Source organism: Tenrec ecaudatus, chromosome 1 (assembly GCF_050624435.1).
Source record: "Tenrec ecaudatus isolate mTenEca1 chromosome 1, mTenEca1.hap1, whole genome shotgun sequence".
In the NCBI taxonomy this organism is placed as follows: Eukaryota; Metazoa; Chordata; class Mammalia; order Afrosoricida; family Tenrecidae; genus Tenrec; species Tenrec ecaudatus.
The window spans coordinates 77,922,110-77,928,109 of NC_134530.1; positions in this window are offsets into that span (position 1 = coordinate 77,922,110).

Genomic DNA, 6,000 nt, shown 5'->3' on the forward strand with positions numbered 1-6,000 from the left:
CTTCTCCAGAAACTGGTCTCTCCTGGTCATATGTCCAAAGTATGTAAGACAAAGGCTTGCCATCCTTGCCTCTCAGGAGCCCGCTGGCCTTACTTCTTCCAAGACAGATTGGTTTGTCCTTGCAATAGCCCGTGCTACTTCACTATTCTTCTCCAGCACCACAATTCAAATAGATTCCTCTCTATTCTTCCTTATTAACTGTCCAACTTTCACTCGCCTAAGAGGCGGTTGAAAATACTCTGGCCTGGGCCTGACTTGGGTCCTCAAAGTAACAACCTGGCTCTGCCGTACTTCCACGAGGCTTTGCCCAGCGGATTTACCCACGATAGTGGATAGGTTGAGCTCTCAACTGATGCTTCTGTGAGCATGAATTGTGGACTCAACCAAGAAGAAAGCCTTAACAACTTCAATCTTCTCTGCTTATCATATTACCCACTGGTCCAGGTGTGAGGATGCTGATTTTCTTTACATTGAGTTGTCATCCAGACTGAAGGCTGACCTTGATCTTCATTAGTGAGTGCTTCAAGTCTTCAATTTCAGCAAACCAGGTTGTGTCATCTGCATATCGCAGGTTGTTAATAAGCCTTCCTCCGATTCTGATGCCATAATCTTCATATAATCCACTTTCTCTGATGATTTGCTCAGCATGCCGATTGAACGTGTATTGTGAAAGGACACAACCCTGTTGTCCCCCTTTGCTGATTTTAAATCATGCAGTCTGCCTTTGTCCTGTTCACACAACAGCCTCTTGATCCATGTACTGGTTCCACACGAGCACAATGAAGTGTTCTAGAATTCCCATTTTTCTCCAGGTTACAGACAAATGCCTTCCATAATCAAAACACAAGTAAACATCTTCCTGGCATTCTCTGCTTTCAGCCAGGATCCACCTGACATCAGCAAGGATACCCCTCATTCTATGTCCTCTTCTGAATCTGGCCTGGACTTCCGGCAGTTCCCTGTCAATGTATAGCCACACCACAGTTGGATGATTTTCAGCAGCATTTCTCTTGACTGTGACATATATGATTTGAGCGTGGTCTGTAACTTGAGCGTTCTGTTGGGTCACCTGTCTGTTAAGTGGGCACACACGGATCTCCTCCAGTAATTGTCTTCCAAACTCCCTAGCTAGATGCGTGAGGGCTTCACCGGCTCCTGAAACATTCCGATTGGTCGGCCATCCATTCCCGGAGCCTTGTGCTGACTGATCGTCCAGTGCAGTTTGACCTTCCTCCTTCAGCACCGCTGGTTCTTTCTCATAAGCTCATGTTTCAGTACATACTCCATTGCTCATATTACAGAAATATGGCTCCTATCTCAGTAATACACTTGTCTTAATCTTATTAGGGTGTCTTCAAATAGAAAGGATTCTTTTTGTGCCATGGGAAAGAAACAATCTTGGGGTCAGAGCTAATATCAAAGTTTTACCAAAATATGAGTGGATACTTCCTCAACTCATTGAGATTTTACAAGTTTCTAAGAATGCTGCTCTACATAAAACAACACATTTTAAATGGATCCAGCATTTTGAGCAGGGTTGGAACGACCTCAAAGATAAACAGGAAAAGCTGTCACCTTGAAGAATGACTCACCTGTGGCTGAAGTCCAGAAATTGCTGAAGAAGACTGTCGAATTAGCCACCAAGAAGCTAGCGACTGAAATTGGGATCTCATATTGTTTAGCATATATACTCTTAGAATTTCACTTTATTTCTTTGTAAACAGTTTTGTTGGCATACAATCCGTATATCATGCAATTCAATGGTTCAAGCATATCAAGAGCGCAGTAAATTTGAGGACATTTTCTTCTTTCTTGTACTCATTGTTGTTAGCTCCCCATTTCCCCCCAGCCTGTCCTGTCACACCCCCAAGAAACCATTAATCCAGTTACTGTCTCTATAGATTTAACTAGCCTGGATTTCATGTACAGAAAACATTAAAATAAATAAATAGCAACAATAACAAAGTAAAACAGAAAAACCTCCATTAAAAGGAGCAGAAAATATTAAAAACTAGAATAAATTTTAAATGAGTCAAAAGGGAAATCAAATGATGAGGTGTTGAAATTTAACCTAACTACATGTACAAGAATCCGCTTTTCAATGCGCTATGCAAAGCACGGCTGTTCACATCCCCGGTCTGTGGTAATAAGGAATTCACCAGAGGCTTAATCTACACATATTTCTCCTTCACTTTCTTTTTAGCTGAAACAAGTGGGTCAAAAGGGATATCAAACAGTATTACATTTTAACCTAACTATATCTGCCATAATCAACTTTACAATGCTCTCTGCATGATAACAAAGCTCTTCACATCCCTCGACTGATCAGAGGAGAGTCAGCGGAGATTTAATCTATGTGTGGAACCTGCAAACTAGTTCTAGGCTTCCCCTGTCATTCATAGCCTTTCAAAAATCAAGTGTTTTTAATTTAAGCTGATACCATTCCCTCCTTTGGATTTGAGTTTTATTATTTACATTCCATGGATCGCACAGTCTGGTGTGCTTCTTCCATGTGGACTTAGTTGACACTACAATTTTATGTGAACATATTGGTTCCAGTGAACTTTTTGCTCAACGGCTTCTAAAAGAGTTGCATGAAGATCAGTTAGCTCAAAGATCTGATAATTTGATCAATCTTTAAAGCAAGATGAAATCCTATGAAGACGATTTTATACAACATATCTTAACCTAGGACTAGTTTTGGATTTACCAATGGTATCCTAAAAGCAGGGTCCAATCACCACAGTGGCTTCTAAGGGAATCTACTGGGCCACTTAAATCCAAGGCGGAGTGGTCAGCTCAGGTGATGGCAATTTGGGGGGGATACCAGAGGGACGATCTTGATAGATTTTCTTAAAGGACACAGGATGATCACAGAGGAGTATTAGACATTTTAGGAACTGGAGAACTGCATTGGAGAGAAAAAGGCCGCTAAAGTTGCAGAACTGCTTTTCCCGTTATGACAATGCACCAACTCCTTCTTTGAGGGGGTAAGGGCTGCCCTATGGGAATGTCGCACCGGCTCCTTCTTTGAGGGGGATAAGGGCTGCCCTATGGGAATGTCGCACCGGCTCCTTCTTTGAGAGGGTAAGGGCTGCCCTATGAGAATGTCACTGGAAACCTTACCCCTTCCACCGTAGAGCCCTGACCATGCCCCTTCAGATGGGGTTTTTAGGGGGGCTCAAACTCAACCTTTAAAAGGAACTTGACTTGAATCCCTCACAGATGCGAGCCCTGCTTTTTTTGACATGGTATGAATTGAAGAGCCCAGGATTCTTTGGCAAACGATTATCGGAATAGAAACACTGCTTTCAGAAATGTATAGATCTTGCTAGAGGATATATTGAGGAAATAGTTCCACATCTGGGTATGTTTGGTAAGAAAGGTTTCTATGATTTTGTAACAATACTTGTTTGACTCACGCCCCTACATGAACATGCAACGCTGCCCAGTTGGCACCATCCTCACCACCACTAGCTACTAGGCTGAGCCAGACAGGCCTTCATCAGGTCCACTTGGTGGGTTTCCCTCTTTGTGATTGACCCTCGGCTTCACCAGGAACCCCGGGGCAGAGTGGGCTAACCGCAAAGTGAGCGGTTTGAAACCAGCCACTCTGCAGAAGAAAGCTGGCACCATCTACTCCTGTAGAGTGACAGCCTGGGACGCACACAGGATCCTGCAGGATCGCTGAGGGGCCATGAGTCGGAATCGACTTGAGGGCAGCCAGTTGGGGTCTCCTCGACCACTGGTGGCTCGGAACTGGTCATGTCAGCTAGCATGTCTAAAGTACATGAGACGGAGTCATGATCCGGGCTTCGGCTATACTTCTTTCAAGACAGATTGTTTTCATTCTTCTGGGAGTTCGTCGAAATACAATATTCTTTGCCCACTCCTATTGAACTCCTCAACTCTCTTCCATCCCAAACAACAAACAACAACAACACAACTCTCCGCCAGGGAGTGGATTCCAACTCACAGCAATCCCAAGCCCCTTCTTAAGTGCAGAGGTTCCTAGGGAGAAAAGCAAATAAAAACAACACCCTTGAAACCTTTATCGTCACTTCAGCTATTGGCTAACCTGTATCTGCTGACATCCTAGTTTTAAATTAACACCCTGGCTATCAGCTAACAGTTGACTAGTTGACATTTGGTCATCTACTAACACCTTAATTATCTTCAGATATATAACTTATGAGTACCACATTTTGTTTAATAGGTTATATCTCAGCGCTTAATAGTTAAGATATTTGCAGAGCCTTCATTAGGAATCAAAGGCATCTAGTGGTGCACTGGCTGACAGTTTGGCTGTTGACTCTCATGTCGGTGTTCCAAGCCCACCAGCTGATCCCCAGAGTGAAGACCTGGAAGTCTGTTCCATAAAGTTTTCAGCCCAAGCAACAGAGGCAACTGCTGTTATATCCACGATACTGTAAAGACCCGTGACCCATGACTAAATGAATTCACTGCCACAGACAAATGCTGACTCCTCATGGATTCTGTGGCAAGATTCAATGATGCAGAGCACATCAAAGGATGATGGGAGGAACACACAGTGCCCGTACCAATGGTCACATCCCACCATTTCAAGAGGGAACGTATGCTCCAGAACCAGTGATGCTGGAGAAAGGAGTCAAAGCCGCACTGAAGGCTCTAGCAAACCCCGAGGCCTCGGGGTGAATGGAATAGCCACGGAAATGGCCCAACAAGCCCTAGAAGCATCACTAACTCATGCCAAGAAGTTCTGAAGACAGCTACCTGACCAGCTAACTGGAAGAGATCCGTATTTGTGCCCCTTTCAAAGAAAGGTGACTCAACAGAATGTAGAAACTGTTACATAATATCATATGCAAGTAATTTTTTTTTGCGGAAGATCATTCAACAACGGTTGAAGTAGTACATTCACAGGGAGCTACCAGAAATTCAAGCTAGCCACCGAAGAGAATGTGGCAGGAGGGATCTCTTTGCTGACATCAGATGGATCTTGGATGAAAGCAGAGAATACCGGAAAGGTGTTTACTTATGTTTTATTGACTGTGCACAGGCATTTGACTGTGTGGATCTAACAAACTACGTAGAACCTTGAGAAAATGGGAATTCCAGAGCACGTCAGTGTGCTCATGATGGTTAACGTGATGTGCGAGAGGGGAGTGCAACCTCTTAACCAAGGCCCAAGCCTATGAGCTCTCCTTGGGGATGTGCCTTTCCTGTAAGAGAGACACTGGGGACAACTGGTCTCTCTCTCTCTCTCTCTCTCTCTCTCTCTCTCTCTCTCTCTCTCTCTCTCTCTCTCTCCCCACCCCTGCCCTTCACCTTTCTTCTTCCCTGGATGGTGGTCTGCTTCTGGGTTTGGTGGCCCATGCAGCCTGCCAACCCTGTGAGCTGTGGTCCCTTGCCATGTTCCTGCAGACTGTGGAGTCACATGGATCTGCACCCACTGACCTGTGATGTCCCAGCTTCCCATCTCACCTGCCTGCTTCATTTGCTAGCATCTGTGTGAGTCGGAGGGCCTCCAGCTAGCCCCGTGAACTTGAGTTGGACCAGGATGGGCCACTTTCTTGATATAAAATTCTTTCTTATACATATATGAATTAGTTTCTGTAGACATTTCAGCTTAACATAGTGCTTCTGGGAAATGAGTACATGAATCGAACAGAACAAGGGGATACTGTGTGGTTTTAACTCAGGAAAAGTGCATGTCAGGATGGCATCCTCTCACTCTACTTATTCAATCCGCATGTTAAGCAGATAACCAGAGAAGCTGGATTATATGAAGAAGAACACAGTATCAGGATTGAAGAAAGGCTTATTCACAACCTATGGAATTCAGATGGCACACCTTGCTTGCGACAGTGAGGACTCGAAGCACTTACTGATGAAGATCAAAGATTGTAGCCTTCAGTCTGGATGACAACTCAATGCAAAGAAGCCCAAGCTCCTCACACCTGGATCAATAAGCATCATCATGATAGATGGAGAAAAGATTGACGTTGTTAAGGATTT